The 26,121-nt window shown below is 41.9% G+C and overlaps 1 protein-coding gene across 6 annotated transcripts in view; it reads right to left on the bottom strand.

Moving 5' to 3' along the window:
- TPK1 (thiamin pyrophosphokinase 1) overlaps positions 1–26,121 on the bottom strand; it is a 465,159-nt gene that overhangs the window by 4,753 nt on the left and 434,285 nt on the right. The window lies entirely within an intron of this gene.

The raw sequence follows: 26,121 nt of genomic DNA, 5'->3' as shown, positions 1-26,121 counted from the left end.
TCAGTGATTTCTTACCAGCTTTTCTCCAAAGCTGTGAAGATTGAGGACTGCAAAGTAGGTGCTGTACAATTGGTGGAATTCTGTTCCGTAACTCTTCTCATGTCAGGTGTGCACGTGTTGGAGGCTAAGTAGGGCCATTTGCCCCTGGTTTCCTGCCTACCACAGCTCTGCAAACTAACTTAGTGGGCTGTGGCTTCTGCACTTCGTAACAAGAGAATAAAAGTACTTTGGAAAGCCTCTGATGCTTTAAGCGTTGGAAATGAAGGGTGGGAAACACTCGTTTTCTTTGCACCTGCAGGTTTGCTGTGTTCAAGTGCTTTCACTGACAGGCATCTCCCTGTCCAAACAATAAGCAGCCCAAAATGGTGAGGTTCATAAGTCTGACACAGGTTCAGGCCCTGCCTACCACCCTTCACTAGCCCTACTGGCTCAGTCATTTAAACTCTCTGGCCTCAGTTTTCTCAGCTGTAAAATGTGGAAAATAACATCTGCTTTAGTGAAGTTACATGAACTCTATGGTTAATATTATAATGGCTATTTAAGAAACTTTCCTCTTCTATGCTTTTTCCTATTATCTTGATAAAATAGATCAGTATTGTATTTGAAAATGAAAAATAGAGATGTTATGATTTGAACAATTAGCAAATGCCCAAACACATGGCTTTGAGGTACAGAGAGGTAAACTCCTATTGCCCACCCAGCTTTTGTGAAATAATTGCAATTTCATATGCCACCTAGGCCTGCATACCTGTGCACATACATCTGTTTTATAGATACTTATGAAGGCTTGACTCTGTGCCAGGCCCTAGGGATACAATGAGTGTACATGTCCTCAAGCTGCTAACCTATCAGTAAAAGAGAAAGATATACAATCAAACCCAGCAGAAGGACAGAGCATGCGGCTGCTGAGGAGTGTGGCAGCCAGGATGGGTTGTACACACAAATGGGAGATGATACTTTTGTTGTAGGGGGGTCACAGGCATACCCAGAGTTCCTGGCCTGGCTTCGAAGAATCTGTGTATTGACATTGATTCTTTTGCAAAAAATAAGTGAAATTATAAAATACGCAATGCAGACATTTCTAAAATTGGTAAGATGGAGCAGGAGAGAGTGAACTAGCTTTGCCTAGGAGATGCAATTCAAGGTGACAGTTGATATGGGCATCATTCGCATTCACGCAACACATATGAGTCCTTACAGAATACCATGTGTGTAAGGGATAGCAGATTTTCCCCTGCAGCTCACAGATGAGGAAAATGAAGCATGGAGAAACTAAATGCACGTGCTGTGATGATAATGAGACACTAACATGTACTAAGGGAGGATAAGGCAGTTCTTTGAAGAGCTCTGAAAAGGGAACTGAGACTGGTGTTTCCCTGGAGCACAGAGCTGTCAGCAGCCTGCTGGAGTGGAGCTGATGACTGTGTGGATGTAAAATAACTCTCAGACGGAAATGAATACATATCCTCCAGACAGACGTCTGATGAACTTAGGATGAATCTTAAGGCTCCCTTCCTTCCTGGGACATTAGACGGAATTTAGGGACATACTGGATGCCATCTTGAAACCACTGCACATTCACAATTTTCTCTCTGAAGATCTTTAGTCTGTTTGGACGAACAGCTTATATGTTAAAAAAATGTGACTCAGGTTTCAATAGCAGACCAATACTATACCTAACATCCACCCACTATTACTGGTTTTTATAATTTTTATTTACCTATAGATTAAATGTATTTACATGTCATAGAAAAGCATATACACATATATTTTCCATTTTAAAAATTGCTTATTTACATTTTCATATATGAACCCTGCAAAGGATTCATGAAAATTATCCATCAGATAGCATTTATGCTTATGGTTGCTCTTGAAATTTTTCAAAAATTAAATCAATGTATTACCTTTTCAATTCCTTGACAACAGAAACTCCAAGTAGTCCTGTTTGCAGAGTGGTGTACTACATTGCATTGTGTACAGATGGTCCCTGGCTTATGATTTTTTGACTTTACAATGATGCAAAGGTGATAGGCGTTCTGTAGCAATTACACTTTGAATTCTGGCCTTTTCCTGGTTAGTGAGATGCAACGTGATACCTTGCAGTGAGCACAGGCTGTGGCATACGCAACAGGCGAGGGCAGTGAGCACAGCTTCCTATCAACCATGCACTCGTGAAGGTGAACAATCAATACTCTGGGGTGTACTGTGTTGCCAGCATTTGTGGGTTACAGGCATTCAATAAATTAGGTAATTAATACTATTATAAAACAGGCTTTGTATTAGATGATTTTACCTAATTTCATGCTTATATGTGTTGTGGGCATGTTTGGTGGAGGCCAGGCTAAGCTGTGATGTGTGGCGGGTTGGGTGAATTAAAAGTAGTTTTGACTTAGAATAGATTCATCAGGACTTAATGCCATCATAAGTCAGGGAGTGTCTGTATTTATGCTGATATTTGAATCTTACATAATCTGAGACCATCTATCTAAGAAATGCATTCAGTTATCTATGCCAGCACTGTCAAGTATAAATGCATAATCCACATATGTCTCCTTAAATGTTCTAGTAGTGAAATTTAAAAAGTAAAAATAGGTAAAATGTTATTATTAAGCCAATATACTAAACATAATATTTCAACATGTCATCAGTATAAAATGGCTAATGAGATTTTTACATTTCTTTTTCATACTAAGCCTGAAATCCATGGATGGCATGTCTTAATTTTTATATTTATAGTATTAATTTGGACAAGTAAAATTTTAAGTAGTAAGTAGCCACATATAGATAGTGGCTATTATATTAAACAGTGTGGATCTAGAATATTGAAGTAGCTACTGTGCTTATGATTCAATTACCCATTTTTTCAGAGGAACATTGGTTTTGGGTTTGACTATACAGACACTGATTTTCATTCCTCATGTAGATACACAGTTATAGAATCTCTCAGGGTATAAAAGGAACATTAAACTCAAAGTGAGCATAACCAGTTATTTCAAATTATTTCAACTTATGAATGGATCAACGACCATTTGAATGCTTAACATATGCTTAGCTGTGAGAAAGACAGGTTGAATTCAGAGAAATATCAAACAAACTATAGAAAAAAATAACTGACAATAAAAAGTCCAAATCCAAAACTTAAAATTACCAAGAGAATGTATACCACAGCCTCTGAGGTTTATAATAAATGGACTTCTGCCTGGATATGTAGCAGGTATTCTAATTGTACTCCTTCCTGAAAATCATTCCTTCCTCTTCCCAGTCCTTGGAGTTCTATATGCGATTACGTCATTCCCATGGAAAGAATATATGGTTGACTCTAACTGCCCAAAGTATCCTTTCTCACCCACACATTTGCCATGGCACTTAAGACCTTGGTCATCTGGCTACCGCTAATTACTCCATGCTACTTCTGTTCTTTGGATAAGGAATTTCCTACCTCCATGAAAGTTTCTGATGCATTCAACCCAACTTCTGGAACAAATGTAGTCTTGGTGTGTTGTATCCTTTAAGTCAAAACTAGAATACCACTTCCTTGCTTATATTATTTTTTGATTCTCTACCTGTTACAGGCTGATTTAATAACTTTCCTATTTACAAATGAATGACTTGATTGCTTCCCTAGAACACATTTACACTAAAAGCTGAATATTTAGAATCTTAGGGCAGGCAAGTACAGAGTGAGCCTGTAGCATTTTGTTCCTGAATATGACTTCCAAAGTAATTAAGACATGTCAAAAAAGACACAGGAGTTGGGACAAATTTGGGGCACTTTGAAAGAGAAAAGAATTGTGGGAGAAATGCAGTGCAATATGCTGAATAATAAGAAGAATCCCCAAAGGCAGATGGAGAGGAAAATCTTCTTTTAATTTTTAAAATTTATACAAGGGAACAAATATCATGTATTTCATGTATACAGTTTTTAAAAAGTATTTATTTGAAAGAGTTTTTCCATCTGGTGGTTTGCTCCCCAAATGCCCATAAAAGCCAGTGCTGAGCCAGGCTGAAGCTAGGAGTGATGAGCTTCTTCCACGTCTCCCACAGAGGTGGCACAGGTCCATGCACTTGGCCGTCTACCTTTGCTTTTCCCAGGCCATTAGAGAGCTGGATGGGGAAGTGGAGCAGCTGGGATACGAAGCAGCACCCATGTGGGTTGTTGGCATTGTAGGCGGTGGATTAACCTATGCTATAATGCTGGCCCCCATATATATGGTTTTAAGAACATCATGGTACTTCCTACCCTAGAGAAAATATTTTTTAAGATTTATTTATTTGAAAGTCAGAGTTATGCAGAGAGAGAGAAGAGAGAGAGAGAGTGTTCCATCTGCTGGTTCACTCCCCAGTTTGCCACAGTGGCTAGAGTTGAGCTGATCCAAAGCCAGGAGCTTCTTCTGGGTCTCCCACACAGGTGCAGGGGCCCAAGGACTTGGGCCATATTCTACTGCTTTCCCAGGCCATAGCAGAGAGCTGTATTGGAAGTGGAGCAGTCAGGACTCGAACCGGCACCCATATGGCATGCTGGCACTTCAGTCAGCGGCTTTACCCACTATGCCATAGCGTCGGCCCCGAGAAAATCTCTTTTACAGAAGAATGCTAACTACTAAAATAAGAGATGACAGAGAATCAGAAAGACACCATTTTGTAGCCACCAGGGTAATAAATGTTAGGTCAAGCAAGAACTATCATTGGATGCCAAAACTAGTACACGAAATGTTGGAGATTAGGATTGCCATGGTTTCAAAGCTCGACATATTTAATTCAAAAGAAAACAGGGAGCAGAGAAGTCTTGTGGATACCATCTTAGCCAAACGATCAAGTTTAACATTGCCAGCAAAAGGACAAGTTGTGTTTGTGTCTCCTGACGGGATGCTAGGTATGAATACAATGCCGTCCATGGAATAACTTCGCCAAAAATGCTTGACCTGAATCCTTTGACTATGGAGAAACTCCAACAAATGCAGAACGTGCAGCAATGGATAAGTTAGCAGGTCTGGAATCTTCCAATCAATGTCATGAAAGACCTAAAACTAGAGTGACTTTTCTGAATTGAGACTAAACAGATATGACGACTAAATCCTCAGCATGGTTTTTCAGTAGGTCCCATATTTTAAAAATCTACACAGACGGCCGGAGAATATGAAAATGGACTGTGTGCTACTGTTCTATCAATGTTATACCTTTTAGAATAGATTGTAGACCTACGGCTATGTAGGCGAATGCCCCGGCTCTTAAGAGATACATGTTGAATCTTCTGTTTTCAAGGTACTTTCAAATGTTCAGAAAGCAAAATACAGACTCAATAAAATACATATAAAGACAGAAATGCAAATGTAGAAAAACATTAACACTTGGTAACTTGCAGTGAAGTATACACAGCTTTTGCTGTATTCTTCATTTTGTTTCCTATACATTTGAAACTTTTTGGTACTAAAATATGGGGGAAAAGGTTGAGAGAAAAGGCTAGGATTTGAGTGTTTCCTTCTTGTTCACTTTTGTTTCCTTAGAAATAATGCAGTTACAAAGTGTTAAGTAATGTTCACTGACTTGACGTTCCTGAAAGTAAGTCTGAATTGGGACTGGTATTTGGCCTAGCACTGGGACACCCAAAATCCCATATTGTCCCTATCAGCCGATGATGCTGATCTTGATTAGATTGAGCACCTGGCTTCCAGCTTCTGTCTGACCCATCCTTGTCTGTTGTGGGCATTTGCAGAGTGGACCAGCTAACGGGAGAGTCCTCTCTTTCTCTCTGCTTGTCAAGTGAAAAAAAAAAAAAAACTGAGCCAAATTTAGGGAGAAGTTACCTGTCCCATGATATGTCTGCATTACAGCTTCTAGGAAGAGCTCATGAAGAGATGCTGAGCACACAGCTTGGTGTGTAGTACAGAGTACTTCCTCTGTCAGCTCATTGAAGCTATCAAGGGCAGCCTACAGAAGGACCTGAAAAGTAACCTGCATAATCTTACCAAACTTCTTCAGGATTGAGAAAATAAGAGCAAAATGCAGTGTTTTGCATGGCCCTGATAACAAGCTGTCAGCTTTCCTTTGGACTTTATCTCTCAAAACCCTGATCTGTTGAAGACTCCTCCCAAGGTGAGCATGCATTACCCCTGCACCCTGGGGACTAATCCTGGCTGGAACTCTGTGTTCTAATTCTGTGTAAAGTGGGTGCCTCCGTCTTCATCCCTCTCGGAAGTCACATGTTCTCTTGCCTTTAGGTGAGGGCTGCAAGGCATCAGAACGCTTTGGATATTCAATTATTCTTCCTTCTCCACATTCGCTGTTAGGACTGAGCCTACTATCCAAGAAGCAATTAGCCCAGGAAAACAGTTGCTGCTTGGAGAAATCAAAGCTAATTAGGCCAGTTAGAAAATGTCTCCCATGATCAGAACTTTTAAATGTTTAGACTTTTCTACAATAAACACAACATGTTATTTTTCTTTGTTAAGAAGAACTCCCTGATGTGTTGTCATTAGCATGTTCCACTCTGAGCAGGCCCCATGTTGCAGTAATCAGAGCTGCTTTGAGGAAAAGTTACTGGGTTTATGAAATAAAAAGGACTACAAATTCATAAAATGTGACCTATTTAAATTATTAATGACTTGTGTGGAACCACCTGAAAATGTTCAGTGTGAAAACACTGTTTCAGATTTAAATGTGTGCAAAGAAGGGAATGACAGGCCAGTCTGTTGGCTGATTTTACCTTGCTGTACTGGTTTTCTACTCCGTGGCCCCTGCATGACTCCTGTGGACACTGGCCCACCCCAACACTATCCACCTGGGTGGGACAAATATGGCCTGTATATGGCAAAGGTGACAGCCCCTGAAGTAGGGTGTCATCCCACTCTGCTGCAGGCTGTAAAGCAGGACAAGTCATTTTGTGTTACAGAAGAATGCTAACTACTAAAATAAGAGATGGCCTCTGTGCCATCCCTGAAAACAAAGGTTGAACTTTGTGCTGTAATTTTCTGTGACTTGTGCTACACGTTGCTCAGGTGACCTCGGCACCCATCTGTAACATGCTAATACACACGCCCCACAGTTGGCTACGCCAGCTATTGTGAAGACGAATGAGTTAATGTTTGTGGAGGGCTCTGACTTCTCCGGAAGAGTGCTGAAAAATGTTGGGTTATTATCTTCACAGAAGAAGCTTCAAAGTGGCATTTACTTCTATCCTTCAAATGTCAACAGATTATTATAAGTACATCAAACAAATGGAAATGGCATAGAAAAGTGAAGACAGAGAAGCATGTGCGAGGCGGCGTCGTATAATTACTGAGCATCAGTCTCAAACTTGCAGGGACATCTATCCAAGATCAGCTAGAGACATTATCCCTACTCCTTTAGAATTTAACAGTCAGATCAGATAACCCCATACAGTCAGGCAAACAAAACACATAAACATGATGCTCAAGAAAAGGCATAAACGTACTGAGAGGAAGAGAGTGACAAAGGACTATTATAGGATGTAGCACTTCTTCCTTAGACTAGAAGAATGAAAGAAGAGGGGATGGAACAAGTGGGTGGCACCACCCAAAAGTCCTTTGAAGGACATTCCATACACCAGTCTATGAACCTGCCTGTAAGTCAGCCTGATTATACTCCATCTGTAACAAGGATGACCTCTATCTGTAACAAGGATATGTGTTCAGTGGGGGATGGCTCCTCTTTGACTCACTATATCTTGTGATGAGTAGGATCTGGATCAGGTTTTCACCTTGGCTACTGATGGACGTGTTGAAAGCCTGGAAATCATGAAGTTCGGTGACACATCTGGCTTGGGACATCAGAAGAAATTCAGGGGTACTCATGGGAGTAAAGCCACATGGCTCTAAAAGAGAATAAAAGCTTCCAGATTTGCTTTGCAAGCCAATGTTACTGCCACTGGGATGCTGATTGAGACAGAATGTTTCCTGACTTAGTTCAAAGAGGATTTCTTACATTTTTTCCAATGCCAAGACAACATTAAGTAATGACATTACCTAAAACTAATTAAAAATGAAGACTGCAGCAATACAGGAAAACCGACTTGGAGAGGTGAAGGAAAATTCTCAATGCAAACTATGTCCCTTGATCACAACTGGGAAAATGTTTGTGTATATATATTTAGTTTTCCTTGGAATTTTTTTAATGAAATAAAAACAACAGAATGGAATACATTTTCATATAAACCATGTGAAGAAGAAAAATCTTAGTTCAAAGAGCAGAACTGCATTAGGGAAATGTTTCCAAATTGTGAATATTAGGTTTGTTTATTTATTTATTTATTTATTTGAGAGGCAGAGTGGACAGTGAGAGAGAGAGAGAGAAAGGTCTTCCTTTGCCGTTGGTTCACCCTCCAATGGCTGCCGCTGCCAGCGCGCTGCGGCTGGCGCACTGCACTGATTGGAAGCCAGGAGCCAGGTGCTTCTCCTGGTCTCCCATGGGGTGCAGGGCCCAAGCACTTGGGCCATCCTCTGCTGCACTCCTGGGCCACAAAAGAGAGCTGGCCTGGAAGAGGGGCAACCAGGACAGAATCCGGCGCCCCGACCAGGACTAGAACCCGGTGTGCCGGCACCGCAAGGCAGAGGATTAGCCTATTGAGCTGCGGCGCCGGCCGTGACTCTTAGGTTTTCATACAGAAAGGTACTTCAAAATGTTCATGGAAAATGTATTAAAATAGATTTGGTTTAGTGCAAAAAATTGAAATTCATGATTTTTTTCATAATATGCATTTTCTGTGAAATTTGAAATCCACTTATATTAGTTTGAAAACATCTTTATTGTAACCTACCTATATTATGTATATGTACACATATCCCCCTCACAAGAATACACACATCAGTATATAAAGTATTTCCAACATCTAGAAAGAATTATAAAAACCATATTGAGAAATCTTAGGGGTGAAGTTTAGGTGCCAGGAGAAATTGATTCTCAGGGCCAGTGTTGGTATAGTAGCAGGTAAAGCTGCTGCTTGTGACGCCGGCATCTCCTGTGGGTGTCAGTATGTGTTCCAGTTGCTCCACTTATAATCTAGCTCCCTGCTAATGGCCTGGGAAAGTGGCAGAGGATGGCCCAAGTTCTTGGGCCCCTGCCCACATGGAAGAGACTCATGGAGTCACCCACGTGGGAGACCCGAATGAATCTGGCTCTTGGCTTCAGCCATTGCAGCAATCTGGGGAGTAAACACGCAGATGGAAGATATTCATTTATTCTCACTCAACCCTCCCTCCTTCCCTTCCTGTCTCTGTGTGTCACCCTTTCTCTGTAACTCTTTCTTTTTTTTTTTTTAACTTTTATTTAATGAATATAAATTTCCAAAGTACGATTTATGGATTACAATGGCTTCCCCCCCATACCGTCCCTCCCACCCACAACCCTTCCCTTTCCCACTCCCTCTCCCCTTCCATTCACATCAAGATTCATTTTCGATTATCTTAATATACAGAAGATCAGCTTAGTATACATTAAGTAAGGATTTCAACAGTTTGCTCCCACACAGAAACATAAAGTGAAAAATAATAGATGATTTTTTTTAAATGATGATGAAATCAGATCTTTCAAAATGAATCTTTTTTTTTTTTTTTAAATAAGACATTGATTCTCCATTTATGGTTGGGAAAATCTAGTAAAACTAACTGGAAGACTTGAGTCTTGAGTTTACAAAATGCTGCTGGGGTTAGGAAGGATCTGCAATGTAACTTGGCCAATTCAGGCAGACCAGATCCGCAGAGGTGGTCCCTTGCTAATAAAATGCCCATCTCTCTCAGTAAGACCTGTCCCCGTGGCCTGCACCCCTGCATGGTTCCCTGAGTTTCCCTTTTGGATCTACTACTCATAGTACTCTAGACTTGCCTGCCAGCTCCACACCTCCTGCCACTCTCCCTTGCCAGCCTCCCCCATTCTTTATCCTGCCAGGTGAGACTTGACTGTATCCCCTATAAGGATAGAGAACCCTTCTGACAGCACAGCTTGAAACTCTCTGATTCCTGAAAGTGAAATTTCAGTGCTCATGGTGGTTTTTCATTGCATTCCTGAAAAATATTTATGACCCAGAAATAGATGGATATTTGCCATCATGCAGAGTTCATTAAGTCTTTTTTTTTTTTTTTTTTTTTTTTTTTTTTTGACAGAGTAGACAGAGAGAAAGGTCTTCCTTTACTGTTGGTTCACTCTCCAATGGCCGCTGTGGCCGGCTGATCCGATGGCAGGAGCCAGGTGCTTCTCCTGGTCTCCCATGGGGTGCAGGGCCCAAGTACTTGGGCCATCCTCCACTGCACTCCCTGGCCACAGCACAGCTGGCCTGGAAGAGGGGCAACTGGGACAGAATCTGGCGCCCCGACTGGGACTAGAACCTGGTGTGTCGGTGCCACAGGTGGAGGATTAGCCTAGTGAGCCGCAGCTCCAGCTCATTAAGTCTTATGACAGCTTATAGGATGGAATTTCACTTAAGTGAGAATCTAACCACTGTCTTTTAGGAAAAACAGAATTTAAGTTCAAATGTTGTAATAGTATTAACAGGAATGATTTGTTATATCAAAGGCAATAAAACAGTGTCTTACACTGAAGACTTGTAATCCATAACCTATAAATATATTTTCTTGTTCCTAATATATTTCACCATGACCTATTTTCATTTTTAATTTCTCCTTACTGATATATGACACTATTTTATATTAGGAATAGCTGGCATCTTACTATATGAATATTCTAATGAGTCTGAAAATATTAGTCATTCTTTAATTCACAATTTTTCCCTCATGCTCTAGTAACAATCCATGTTTAATATTCACACCTTAGATCTTTTCCCGATGAGAGCATGACGTTTTTTTAAAAATGAACCTTCTTGGCATTAACCATTTGCATGCAAAATTGCATGTTATCCCAGCCCAAGTTTGTAACTTACTATGTCTTGTGGAGTGGGGCACATATAATCCTATCACAGACATTAAATGTTCAGATACCCTTCTCTCCTATTAGATTATAAGCTCCTGTGGGTAGCAATGGGACATAGTCTAGATTCTGTTATTGAATTTCTAACCTGGGGGGCACTTCATCTATTACCTGCTTCAGTGACTTAGGACAGATAAAAGTGAAGCTGCAGTTAGGAGTGCTAGGCTCAGAACTCTACTCCCTTGGCTTGATCCCACTCCCAGACTGCAGCAGCCATAGGCAAATAGCTAGCTCTTCAGGACTTCAGAGAATGTGGCTCAAGAACTATTGGCTGGATATCCAACCACTTTATTTCTAGATGGGGAAACCAGTTCAAGATACACAGCACCAGAATCCAAGCCTCCTGCCTTGGAACTCAGTGTGCTTCCTATTGTAAAAGAGTCAAGCTGTGGGTCTTGACACATTGGTAGATGCCCCAGAGATAGCCGATCAAAGTTAAATGGCTTTAAGTTGCACATTGAATGTTTGAGTTGCTTGTAAATGTGGCTGTGTTAACTGTTTTAAAAATGTAGTGAATTTTATAAATTACTTACACTCATAGGCATCAGACTAGGAGCAAAAGTGATTCAGGGACTTCTGATCCATGAGATTTGAGTAAGCTAAAGGCTACAGGACACAGACAAAGTACTTACGGCACTCTACTGAATTTTCTTAAAGAGAAAATACACCAATTCTATTTTATAAGCCACTGTCTGTAGGAGTATTTCTCTTGCTGTCAGTTGTAGCCATTTTTTTAAACAGTAGACTTTGGATTAGAGCCATTTTTTAATATTTATTTATTTGAAAGGCAGAGTTGAGAGAGAGAGAGAGAGAGAGACAGAGAGAGAGAGAGAGAGATCGATCTTCCATCCGCTGGTTCATTCCCCAAGTAGCCACAATGTCCAGAGCTCGGCCGATCTGCAGCCAGGAGTCAGGAGCTTCTTTTGCATCTCCCATTCGGGTGCAGTGGCCCAGGCACTTGGGCCATCTTTCACTGCTTTCCCAGGCCATAGCAGAGAGCTGGATTAGAAGTGGAGCAGGGGCCGGCACTGTGGCGTAGTGGGTAAAGCAGCTGCCTGCAGTGCCGGCATCTCCATGCGCACCAGTTCAAGTCCTGGCTGCTGCGGCTCTTCCAATCCAGCTCTCTGCTATGGCCTGGGAAAGCAGTAAAAGATGGCTCAAGTCCTTGGGACCCTGCACCTGCATGAAAGATCTGGAGGAAGCTCCTAGCTCTTGGCTTCGGATCGGCGCAGCTCTGGCCATTGTGGCCAATTGGGGAGTGAACCATCTCGCTCTCTCTGCCTCTCTGTGTAACTCTGACTTTCAAATAAATACATCTTTTAAAAAAAAAGGTGGAACAGCTGGGACTTGAACCAGCACCCATATGGGATGTCGGTACTGCTGCAGGTGGTGGCTTTACCCTACGTCACAGCGCCAGCCCCTGTAGCCACTATTAGGTAGTATAAGTGGCTCAGACAAGGAGAAAAGAGGAAATGATCAAATTGGCTTAGTTCTAGGTCATGGTTCAATACTTGGCTTTTGGTAAAAGTATGTTGCTGTACTGGTAATAAGATAACATTAGATAAAAATTAAAGGTGAAAACACAGCTAATCCACTTTGACTTTCAATATGGGAAGAGCATTTCATGGCCTAGAAGAAAGACTTAATTACAGGGCCTTTATAATTGTAGGAAATAGATCTAGTTGATTAGAGAAGATGAAAAATGTTTATTATGAATGACTATATTTGCAACTAAAATATGGGAAGTTTGAAGTTTTAAGATCTCTGACAGCAGTTAGACCAAAAACAAGATGATTACAAAATTTACAACTATAATCAATTTGGTAAAAAGTCTTTACTAAAGTTGAATTAAAAAATATCTCTTAAATCACAAGTATGTATATATAGAGATAGCTTGAGAATGTTTTCCATATTCCTATTAAGTCTATATATTGTCTGCAGTTTCTCGAATGACAGGTGTGAGAGATGCAAGGTTCCCCCTTTCCTCTGATGTTATCCTCGTAATCTAGTTGTTGGGGTGGGTTGTGGTGGGGGCGCTTCTAATCAGGATACTGAGGAGCAAGCCTAAGCTCCTAATTTTGTCCCTATCCCATCTTCTTGATGGCTACAAGTCTAGCTTCTTAGCTTTCTACTTTTAATCAAAGCCATTTTCTAAGAAGCAGTCTGGGGGCAGAAGCTATCCTACCCCGTATTCTTTCCCATCTGGGGAATGTGACAAGCAATCGATAATATGCTTTTCCGGACTTGTCTTGCTCCAGAGATGTGACGTGTCTCTTTTCTATAGTTTGTGTGGCTGACTACATACTGGCTTGTATTTGGACACTCGGGAACACTTGATGGATTTAAAGTAACAGCTACCTCTAATCTTGACCTTGGGCAGCCTCAGTGATGAGCAGTGGCCCCGAGGCTTTTTGTCCTTATTCTGCTGGTGCTGGAGTTATCCCATGTTTCACTCACTGATGGATAGGGCGGTGATGTCTGTTCCTCTTCTCTGAATCACAGGGATATCCACTACAGAATGTGCTACAGGCCTGAGGGTTGGTGTCAGGTGCCACAGGTATTTTTTGTTGTATTTGTCTGATTGACAAGATCTTTTTTTTTTTTTAAAGATTTATTTATTTATTTGAAAGAGTTACAGAGAGAGGAGAGGCAGAGAGAAAGCGGTCTTCCATCTGTTGGTTCACTCCCCAGTTGGCCACAACGGCCAGAGCTGTGCCGATCTGAAGCCAGGAGCTTCTTCCATGTCTCCCACAAGGGTGAAGGGGCCCAAAGACCTGGGCCATCCTCTACTGCTTTCCCAGGCCAAAGCAGAGAGCTGGACAGGAAGTGGAGCAGCCGGGATGCCAGTGCTTCAGGCCAGGGCGTTAAGCAGCTGCACCACAGCGGCGGCCCGCCAAGATCTATCATGATCCTTTTCCCATAGAGGTGCTTTTCCTTTCCAAAAAATTCAAAGGTACAAACAGCCTTCCCTCATAGCCTGTTTCCTTGTTGAGGGATGAAGAAATCATCTAGGCAGGTTGAATCTTCCCTGATCACTTAAGAGATATGTTTAGGGGCTGGTGTTGTGGCACAGTAGGTTAATCCTCTGCCTGCAGCGCCGGCATTCCATGTGGGCACCGGTTCAAGACCCAGCTGCTCCACTTCTGCTCTGGCTCTCTGCGTGGCCTGGGAAAGCAGTGGAAGATGGCCCAAGTCGTTGGGCCCCTGCACCCTCGTGGGAGACTTGGAGGAAGCTCCAGGTTCCTGGCTTCAGATCGGCTCAACTCTGGCCATTGCGGCCATCTGGGGAGTGAGCCAGCAGATGGAAGACCTTTCTCTCTCTCTCCCTCTCACTGTCTGTAGCTCTACCTCTCTAAATAAATAAATAAATATTTAAAAAAGATATGTTTAGATGTCTGCTTGAGAATAGGGATGAACACTCTTGATATTCTAGGCCTGATTTCAGGCATCTAGACACACATGTGCCTCTGCTGCGTGCCCTGGTGCCCTTCTTGCTAGCACCAGCATAGGCATTTCATCTGGGAGCAAGACTGATCTCTTCTTGGCTCAGATTTAAATATGTTTCAGCATTCTAAGTGGATTTTACTTTATCTACTGAATTTGAGATTTCAGTCTTTATCTTCCTATATTGTCCTATTATTGTTAAAATTTTTATCTACTTATTTGAGGAGCATAGGTGTGAGGAGAAAAAAGAAGAGAATAGGTTTTGTGCTTCCTTCTGCTGGTTCACGTCCCAATTCATGCAACAATCAGGGCTGATCTAGGCTGAGCTGGGAGCTAGGAACTGAATCCCGATCTCCCATGTGGGTGGCAGGTACTCAGCTATGAGCCATCACCTACTGACTCCCAGGGTGTTTGTTAGCAGGGAGGTGGAACTGGGAGCGGAGCTAAGACTTGAATAAACCTTGGTCTCCAGTGTGGAATGCAGGCATCCGAATCAGTGGTTTAAACACTAGGCCAAATGCCCAAGCCCTGATGTTTTTGAATTAAAAAATTAATGGATTCTTTAAAATTCTAACACAAATTCAGATTGCTTTCTTAAACAATAGTTACTCTTGGATGGCTCTTCTAATGTGCAATACAAGAATACCTGGTGGTTTTAAGATTAATACAATGTAGCTTACATACATGAGTTTAAAAAATCAATGTAAAATGTATTTTTTCAAAAGAAGAGCTTATGTACTAACAATATTGAACCTTGTTAGATACCTAGTAGGCTTGGTGATGTAAGCTCCTGACTCTTAAGTGATGAGCTTTAATGCACTGCTATATTAATATACTGATAGACTTTGGCAGGCAAAGACTTACACAATGGACTGTGTGTGCTTCAACCTTCAAACATGTTGCTTAGAAAAATTGCAAGAGACTGCTTTGGTACATGATATATGTTACTTGTTTCAAAAATGCTAAGACAGGGATCTACCTTTGTTTTGATTTAGCTATAAAAGGATGTATTCCATTTCAAAACAGTTAAGAAGCTTTTGTGAATAACATGGAAATAGGAAAGTAACACAGTAATTTCTGTGTTCCTCCAGTTTGGATAACTTATGACACTTGGGGTTTCAAGGATCATAATTATGATGGGAAAGGAAAGAGAAATCGCATATTAAAGTCCTATTTAAGAAAGACGTACGTTGAGTACATTAAGTGGCTATTTTGGGATGTTTAAAATCTCAGTCCCTTTCTACTCTTTTGAATTTTAACATTTTGTAAAAATCATGAAAAAGACCCAGTCACTGTTATTTACCCAGCCATCCACAGGCTGTACTGTGTGTGAGTATTAAGGGTAGAGTTGTAGGTATAGTTTGAGAAAGGTTCTTAGGATATAATTGTGTTATGAAAATTCTGACATTATGTCTGATTTTTTTTTGTTTAGTAAAGAGTCATGGGCTTATATAATGGTAAGAGACACTGGAATAAACTTGCTCAAAGGTGCTCCCTCAATTTTTGCATTGCCAATTAATTCATTCTGGCAATGGACTTGCTGTGTGTCATAGTTCCAAACTCTGACCTTACTATAGCATTTACAAGTATTTAGCCCTCACAGTTAGTATTAAGTGTTCGGTGTGCATGTGAATTAGGGCCATTGTGATTAGCAAAAGAAAGAAGGCCAGTTTATAACTACATTAGGGCTGTACTCAATTACTAGAATATTATTTGCCAATTCAAAAAACTCCATTAAAAGCAGGAAATCCCTAATAGTACTCCCTAATTCTTATTTTTTAAGATTTATTTTATTTATTTGAAAGATGGAGTTACAAAGAGAGGTAGAGAGAGAGAGAGAGGTCTTCCCATCAGCTGGTTCACTCCCAAAAATGGCCAAAACTGCCAGAGCTGAGCCGAGAGCCAGGAGCTGCTTCAGAGTCTCCCACGCGGGTGCAGGGGTCCAAGAACTAGAGCCACCTTTCACTGCTTTCCCAGGCACACTAGCAGGGAGCTGGATCAGAAGTAGAGTAGCTGGGACTCAAACCAGCACCCATATGGGATGCTGGCTCTGCAGCCTGGGGCTTTAATCTGCTATGCCACAGCGGGGTCCCAGCCTCCCTAAATCTTTAAACAAAAGGATTAATGTAAAGATATTATTTCTACAACTTCTCAGAATCATGTAACACCAAGCCGACTCAGGTTTATTTTGTTGTCTATTGTACCTGTATGCTTAGCATAATTCCTAGTGAATTTACTACAAATATTTATTGAATGAGCAAATGAATATCTTAACAAAACAACCAACATAAAGTCAAAGAATGACTTTGGTACCTCTAAAAATATGTCTGACCTGAAACTATCTGTGCCACAAGCATCCATGTAGGGCTCAGGTTCTAGGTCTCAAGGAATTTACCCAGAGGGCCAAGACACCAGCAAACCCACACACCTTTGGCACTTATTCTCCCTGAGAACCTTGGTCCAGGGTCTTTGACTCAGCATTTCCTAGAGATTATTTCTGATTAGAACATGTCGATCCCAGAATTTTCAGAATTTATTTATGATTGCTGAAGGGCCACCTTGCATGGATGTGCTCGGAGCACCAGGGAAAGAGGGGGTATCCTGGACCAGTGGCCAGACCTCTGCTTCACACCCGCCACTTCTGTCGTCTCCACCCCTGCCGGTCATCAGCAGTTTCAGTTGATCTTTGGCCCGTGAAGCTCTACATAGCCATGGATGTAACTCTGGGAAATGTGATTGTGTGTCAGATGTGCTAAGTGTTAAGCTTTCAATGTGAACAGTTCTCTCCACTTGATACCAAACTTAGCCCCTCACTAAATGTAAAAAAGTACTTTCTATGTAGCTCAGTGGCTTTACTACTGCTATGCACATCCCATGGATTTTTCTCATCAGTCTGTAAAGAGACATTCATTATCGAAGAGAGAAGGTGAAGGCTTACTATATCAATGGTGATAAATCCTTATTGATCCTAACAGGTAAAACGCTTCTCGGGTGTTGTGCGGGAACAAGGGAACTTCTAGAATCATAACAATCCTAAAGATATGTATGCACACTCTGACATTCCATTAATTGTAATAATTGTCTTGCCTTATGATTGTAATATAAGATTAAATTCTCCTTAAACTCTTTTAAGCCTAAACAGCTAGTATGGATAATAGGTAGGTTGATTATGGCCCTAGACAACTCTGTGGAGTAACTGATGCATTTGTTTAGGTCACTGTCTTGCATTATTTGAAACTTGTTGATTTGAAAAAGATTTGCAATAGGAATAACATAATGGGTACTTCATATATAAATGAAAATGAAGTGATACTGGATTTCACAGCCAGTTCTAGATGGCTGGGAAAGCTTGGGCAAGTCACTTATTCCTCTGGGTCTGAATGTAAATGTGCAAAATACAAAGTTTGTGCAAGGCAATTTCTTAATTCTCTATCCTCTAGTCTCCAGTCTGATGGACCTAGCCTGGAGCTCCACTTTCACAACCAAGGTTTATGCCATCCATGTCTCAAAATAATATGCAGTCAAAAAAATGTTTTTCTGTACAACTTAAAACTTTTATTTCAATTTCTTAAATGCCCTTTCTACAAATCCCCTTAACCTCTATCCTTCATTCCATTATTGACTATTTCCTGAGTCACTTCTGTCTCTCAGGTTTCATATTCTTTTATTTTTTATTTTTAAATTTTTTGCCAGGCAGAGTTAGACAGAGACAGAGAGTTATAGACAGTGAGAGACAGAGAGAAAGGTCTTCCTTCCATTGGGTCACTGCTCTAATGGCCACTACAGCTGGTGCTGCGCTGATCTGAAGTCAGGAGCTGGGTACTTCCTCCTGGTCTCCCATGCGGGTGCAGGGACCCAAGCACTTGGGCCATCCTCTGCTGCCCTCCTGGGCCACAGTAGAGAGCTGGACTGGAAAAGGAGCAACCAGGACTAGTACCTGGAGCCCCAACCAGGACTAGAACCCGGGGTGCTGGCACTGCAGGCAGAGGATTAGCTAAGTGAGTCATGGCGCCGGCCCAGTTCCATATTCTTTTAACTAAAGGAACAATGGATTCTAAATAGAAGATAAATTTTAAAGATTTATTTATTCAAAAGGCAAATAGAGAAAACCTCTACTTGCTTGTTCACTTCCCCAATGCCCACAATAGCCAGGGCTGGGCCAGGCTGAGGTCAGGAACTCCATGTGGGTTCTCCATGTGGGTTGCAGGGTATCAAGCACTTGGGCCATCTTTGTGCAGATTTCTCAGGTGCATTGGTGTTCCAGAGCAGGGCAGCCAGGACTGGAACCAGCACTCTGACATGGGATGATAGCATTGCGAAGGGTGGCTTAATGCATTGTGCCACAATGCTGGCCACAGAAGATCATTATTGAGTTTGTTTATTTGAAAGGCAGAGTTAGGGGGAGAGAGAGAGCAATCTGCTATCCACTGGTTCACTCTCTAAAGGCCACAATAGCCAGGGCTGGGCCTTGCCGAAGTCAGAGGCCAGGGACTCCATCAGGGTCTCCTATATGGATGACACTGGCTCAAGCACTTGGGCGCATTAGCAGGGAGCTGGATCAGAAGTGAAGCACCCAGGGCTGGCTCTGTGGCACAGTGGGTTAATGCCCTGGCTTGAAGCGCTGGCATCCCATATGGGCGCCGGTTTGAGTCTGGCTGCTCTGCTTCTGATCCAGCTCTCAGCTATGGCCTGGGAAAGCAGTAGAGAATGCCCCAAGTCCTTGGGTCCCTGCACCCACATGGGAGACCTGGAAGAGGCTCCTGGCTCCTGGCTTTGGATAGGCTCAGCTCCGCCCGTAGCGGCCAACTGGGGAGTGAACCATCGGATGGAAGATCTCTCTCTCTCTCTCTCTCTCTCTGTAACTCTGACTTTCAAATAAATAAATAAATCTTAATAAAAAAAAAAAGTGAAGCACCCAGGACAGGAACTGTCACCCATATGGGAAGCTGGTCTTACAGATAGCAGCTTCACTTGCCATGTCACAATGCCAGCCCCTTAAGTTTCAATAACAATAAAGGGGTAAGAAATTGAATATACAAGTGAAGAATGGCAAGAAAATATAAAAAACAGAACTCTAACCCATGATCTGCAGGAACCTGCCTGGCAAACCCACTCTGTTTTTATGCAACTGGCCCAAGAAGTCATTCTATGGGCAGACTCGTAGGAAATCAGAACAGTCCAGGAAGCCAAACAATAATTTCTCTAACAATTGGCTGCAGGTGACCAGACTTGGTTAAAAACTGATAGCTTCCCTAATCTTTGTCACACCTTCTATCCCTAGGACCAGCCAGAGAAAGCCGAGAGTTCCCCTAACACATCATGCAGGATGCCCCACTTGGGTTTGGTCTGCCTGCAGCTTCCCAGGGCCAGCAGACCCTGATCAGGGAACCCCTGATGCCCTCACTTTGTCCACTATAAAGCTTTCCCACTTTCCTTCTTTTTGAGTTTCTTCCTAAAAGACTCACTGTGCAAGTGACTCTCCTGAGTAAACAGCCTTTACTTGTTCTCCTTAGAGGAGTCTTCATTTAGTTCCACAGTGGGAATACGAAGTTAGACAGAAAGCGCTGTGACTTCAATTAGACACTCAGTTGGGGAAATCTTTGTTTCTCTGTTTAATTACTGTTTTTTAGTTCCTGGTAGCTACTATTTAAAAACTTACAAATGAAAACCTCCTATCCTTCCACACGCCTCACACCTGTCAAATCTGGGAATCTGACTTCACCCCATCTTCTCGGGGAAAACAAACCCTAGAATAACTCCATCAGGATCTTATCAACATGCACACCAAATATATATGGCCTCACCCTTTAGATTCCTCCATCCCTCTGGTCACCACTGGAAAGATGTCTCTTCTGCCCAAAGCTTTGGGTGCCACTACCCCCTACTTCCTCACAGATCTACAGATGATTCCCCACTCTCCTCTGTATCTTCAAACTTCTCATCTCCTTATTTCCTTTGAAGAACACTTAAGATATGTTGCAGACTCTACTTCTTTTAAACTTACTCCCTCCCTCACTCCAAGTCCCTTTCGATGATAACTCTCTTTTCCCACTACAGAGAGCAAATATTGAAATTGCTTGTCTGTTCCTCAGTTTTCACTCATTCCACAGTAGCCATGTAGCTCGACCTCTTACTCCACTAAACTCTGGAGATCACCAATGACTTAATTATCATCAAATACAGTGTGTCTTATCAGTCCCTGCTACTGTGATTGATGCGCCAGAACCCGTCTGTCTGGCTCTCTTAACTTTAAGAACAGCTCTGTATCATTGAGCTAGGCATTGACTTACAGCTTTACCTGAATGAACTTGTGTAATTCTCACAACCACCTGAGGGAACAGGTATTATTGTCATTCCTACTTCGTAAACTGGGGCTCACAGGTATTATTATTGTCATTTCTACTTTGTAAATTAAGTCCTCCCTGCAACACACACACACACACACACACACACACACGTTCTTCCAAGATTCAATCTTTTATTAGATAGGAAAAACCCTTTAGCACATTTGTCGTCCCATGAGAAAAAGCTCAATTCCTATTGAATATTATTTTTCTGCCACCTGAAACAGTGCTATAGGAAACAGACTGTGGGCAGCAAACATACCGCATGGAATATACTCAATAAATCCTGATTAAATGTGCCAGGGAACTGTCATAACAGTGGGACTCAGATAATGACTTTTGCTGGGAGTTGTGGGCTGCTTGGGCTTTACATGCAAGTAGGGTTCTTCTGAGACCTGGGAGCCTCCAGAGGACTTTACCTAATCTCACTGCCCTTAGAGAAGAGTAAGAACACCCTTTTCATTCTTTCCTTCGCTCCAACATTGACTCACCCATTTCTAAAAAGGAACAATTATAGACAATGTTTTCCGGCAGTGCCTGTCTTTTTTAGAAAAGGATTTGCTTCTATCTCATTGTGGCAAGTAGTAGTTTGTGGGTGTGAACTGAAGGGCAGAGCAGTTAAGTCTCTTTTCCCATTATTTATGTGTATAAATATTGAAATTAATGACATTTAAATTTGAAAATCTGCAACTCTAGGAAAATAAATAGTAATTAGAGAGTTGAACAAAACAAAAGAGGAAATAAGAGCATAGATTTACTGATTCATGATCCTGCCTTCCCTCCTACCAGAATCAATTTGTGGTGGATTGAGAGGATAAAGACAGCTGGAGGAACAACAGGTTGTTAACACAAATTATAAAGGAGGAAACTCCCTTCAAATTTCAGGAACTGAGCCAAGGGAGAAAATTAAAGCAAGATACTGTATTTATACAACACTATAACAGTATTCATGTAATTGTCTGAACTCCACAAAAATTTCCACTGAAATGAAAGCATTAATGTTTATGTTACTGTCCTAAATGCTGTGAAATTCAGTTTCCAGAAGATCGCTTGGCAGTTTGCCAAGAAGTCCTACAAAAATTTGCTCACCAGGTAGAAGATGTTTTCTCTTATTGTAAGAGAAAAGAAATATGAAAGCATTCACTGATACCATATTACCTTAATGTTACTGCCCTTAAGAAACTCATAGTGGAATTTGGGGGTATAGTGGGAAGAGAAGAAAGACTATAAGAAGCAAACATATCACAGGTTCAGACTTAGTTGGGTTTCTGACTCAAAATGCAGTACAGGCTAATGTTTGACAAGAAACCTATAACAAGAGAAAAGGTGTTGAGAATCAGATTGGCAGAGGAAAGAGAGAGCACCCTGACAAACCACCAAAAGGAAGCAACACAGATGGATGTGTCATCTTTCAGGGTGCCGTATTGAGGAAATTGTGAGATTCTCATAAAAATTACTGGGAGCACCTTTATGGGTCATGTCCTGTATATTGAGAGACTTAAAGCACATTAAGAGAAATTCAACACAATTCTACATTTTATCTTAGACTAAATATTACTATTTAGGCCAGCGCCGTGGCTCACTAGGCTAATCCTCTGCCTTGCAGCGCCGGCACACCGGGTTCTAGTCCCGGTCGGGGCTCTGGATTCTGTCCCGGTTGTCCCTCTTCCAGGCCAGCTCTCTGCTGTGGCCAGGGAGTACAGTGGAGGATGGCCCAGGTGCTTGGGCCCTGCACCCCACGGGAGACCAGGATAAGTACCTGGCTCCTGCCATCGGATCAGCGCGGTGCACCAGCCGCAGCGCGCCAGCCGCGGCGGCCATTGGAGGGTGAACCAATGGCAAAGGAAGACCTTTCTCTCTGTCTTTCTCTCTCACTGTCCACTCTGCCTGTAAAAAAAAAAAAAAAAAAAATTACTATTGTAACTCTGAGGATGAACTGCTTGCTACTGGAAAATAGAAATGGAAGTGTTGCCTTCATGTAAGTTGGATACATACTTTAAAAACTGGAAAAATATAAAACTTGAGGATATAGAAGATCAAAAAATCCCCAAAAACGTGAAGTCCAATAATAAAAGGGGGCTTCAAAGCTATGATTGGAACAAAGGAAACAGTTCGTCTGGAGAAGATGCTGTAACATCAACCATTTGATTGAAGAGTTTCCAGTCAAGACTCTTGAATGATTGTCTGCTTTTCAGCAGTATAGTTTGATTTTTTTTTTCTTTTGAAGATAGATTTATTTGAAAGGCAGAGTTACAGAGAGGCAGAGGCAGAGAGAAAGAGATCTTCCATCTGCTGGTTCACTACCCAAATGGCTGCAACGGTTAGAGCTGGGCCAATCTGAAGCCAGGAGCCAGGAGCTTCTTCCTGGTCTCCCATGTGGGTTTAGGGGCCCAAGGTCTTGGGCCATTCCCTGCTGCTTTCCCAGGCACAGTAGCAGGGAACTGGATCAGAAGTGGAGCAGCCAGGATGTGATCCAGCAGCCATATAGGATGCCAGCACTGAAGGTGGCAGCTTTACCTGCCAAGCCACAGCTCTGGCCTCTGATTTTCTTTTATATTAAGATTAAATTGGTGTGCATTAGATGCTTATACAGCTAATAATGTTTTCTCAAGGCCTTCGGAATGGCCTTGAATGACTTAAGAGTGTCTTATTAAACTTTGCGTCATTGTCTTAAAATTGATAAGATTAATCTGATCTGGAGATGTGCAAAATATTGGGTTAAAAAAAAAAACACCAACAACAAAGAATCAAAATTCACAAAGATCCTGAAAAGTTAGTGATAAACTAAAAGAAATAGGAAGATTAGTGACATTAAAAGGGTGAATTTTATGGTAGGTGAATTGCATTTAATTAAGTTGTTATATACAAAAACAAAAGCAATGGGGCAACATTTAACTGGAAAATGTGAAACCTCATATTTGAGTTAAAAAAGCTTAACTGGTAGTTGGGTTAGGATTTGAATAGACTATGAGCTCAATGCCATTCAGCACCGGGAGTGTCAGCTCCCTAAACAGGAGACTCACCCCCAGACTGTTAGCACCTGAGGTAAGGTCTGCCACAGGTAACCTGCATTATAAATGTGTGTGAAATAAATATGTTGCTTAAAAACAATGAAAGAAAAGATAAAAACCTAACATAATCTTAAACCATACAAGATTAAACAGGAGTTTCTTAAAATTTAAAAAAAAAATTATTGTAGAGGTTCACTCCTCAAATGCCTGCAACAGCCAGGGCTGGGCTGGGTATGGGAGTCTGGAATTCAATCCAGGTCTCCCATGTGGATAATAGGGATCCAACTATCTGAGCCATCACTACTAACTCCCAGGTCCAGCATGAGCAGGAAGCTGGAGCACAAGTGGAGCCAGTTATTGTAAATAGGAACTCTGATGTGAAGGTGGATATCTTAGCTAGTAACCACCAAGCCAAATACCACCCCAAGAGTTTCTTTTTGAACTAAGATACCTAAAATATATTTAGAGAAAAAAGGCTAGAATAAACACCAAAGTACTAACAACGGTTTTGTTTGAGTTAGAGGATTATGGGAGAATTGTGATCCTCTTAGGTATTTTTGTCTATTTCCTTTTGTTCCATTATTGTAGGATTAATTAAAAACATCCTTTGGAGTCCTTCCTACTATCCCAAGGTTGTTTGAATTAAATATATCTAATGTTGAGCTATTTGAAAATGAATGTTTTACATATGCCAGTTTGAATGTTTTATATCTTCCAGTCTTTTCTTTTTTCTTTCTTTCTTTTTTTTTGACAGGCAGAGTGGACAGAGAGAGAGACAGAGAGAAAGGTCTTCCTTTTACCGTTGGTTCACCCTCCAGTGGCTGCCACGGTCGCACGCTGCACCGATCCGAAGGCAAGAGCCAGGCGCTTCTCCCGGTCTCCCATGGGGTGCAGGGCCCAAGCACTTGGGCTATCCTCCACTGTACTCCTGGGCCACAGCAGAGAGCTAGCCTGGAAGGGGGGCAACCGAGACAGAATCCAGCGCCCCGACCAGGACTAGAACCCAGTGTGCCAGCGCCGCTAGGTGGAGGATTAGCCTATTGAACCGGGGTGCCGGGCCTAGTCTTTTCATGTATATGTCTTTTTTTTTTTTTTTTTGACAGGCAGAGTGGACAGTGAGAGAGACAGAGAGAAAGGTCTTCCTTTTGCCGTTGGTTCACCCTCCAATGGCTGCCGTGGCCGGCGCACTGCGCTGATCCGATGGCAGGAGCCAGGTACTTATCCTGGTCTCCCGTGGGGTGCAGGGCCCAAGAACTTGGGCCATCCTCCACTGCACTCCCGGGCCACAGCAGAGAGCTGGCCTGGAAGAGGGGCAACCGGGACAGAATTGGGTGCCCTGACCGGGACTAGAACCCGGTGTGCCGGCGCCGCAAGGCGGAGGATTAGCCCAGTGAGCCGTGGCGCCGGCTATGTATATGTCTTTCTCCCCACCTAAACTACCCTGGATTTCCTGGTTGCAGAAATATTTTATTAGCCATGTACATTTATGCTAAGGCTAATAGAAAAGTCAAACATCATCTGTAGCAAACAGTAGTACAGTTGAATTTCTATCCAAATGCCTTCTCTACAATCCTAATATGATATACTTTCTCTAAGAAAAGGTATTTGACATAAAACACAGTGGGGCAAAAAAAAGTTAACTATGCCTCCGAATTTAGGCTAGATGCCAGTTCTGGGAGTCTTTTTTTTTTTTTTTTTCTTTCTTGCTTGGTGGTGGTGAGAAAAAAATACGTGAGAGCATTATCTTTTCTCAGTGTGTAATTGCTAATTTATCTGTTACCCCAGTTCTCTTGATTAGAGGACTGTTATCTTTGAAGTGGAAAGACACTTCAAAAATTCATGGGGCGCTGGCACTGTGATGTAATGAGTTAAGCCTGCAATGCTAGCATGCTTTAACTGCTTGGGCCCCTGCGCTCACATGGGAGACCCAGATGAGGCCCCTGGCTTCGGCCTGGCCCAGTGCTAGCCATGGTGGCATTGGGGAGTGAACTGCAGATGGAAGATTCCTCCCTCTCTCTCTCTCTCTCTCTCTCTCTCTCTTTCTCTCTAATTTTGCATTTCAGATAAATAAATCTTAAAAAAAAGTTCATGTAAAATAAGTTAAAGATAATTTTATTTCACTGCAAAATTTTTTGAAATCTATGCTTAAATTTTTCACATTATACATTTCCATGAATGTTTCTACTTCACAGGAAGATTTTGCCATCTCTCAGTCAATGATGAGACATTTCAAAACATTCATAGAAAATTCACACTACCTTTTAATTCAAGTTTTCATGAATGTTTGAAGCCCCCTTGTATAAAAGTCTTGAGAGCAGTAAGATGAAAAACAAAGGCTGCTGAATTAGGGCACTCGTCATAAGGCAGTGGGGTAAAATATGTCTAGG

Source organism: Oryctolagus cuniculus, chromosome 3 (assembly GCF_964237555.1).
Source record: "Oryctolagus cuniculus chromosome 3, mOryCun1.1, whole genome shotgun sequence".
NCBI lineage: Eukaryota > Metazoa > Chordata > Mammalia > Lagomorpha > Leporidae > Oryctolagus > Oryctolagus cuniculus.
Note: the sequence above shows the minus strand (reverse complement) of the source record. Positions and strands in the feature narration are given on the sequence as shown.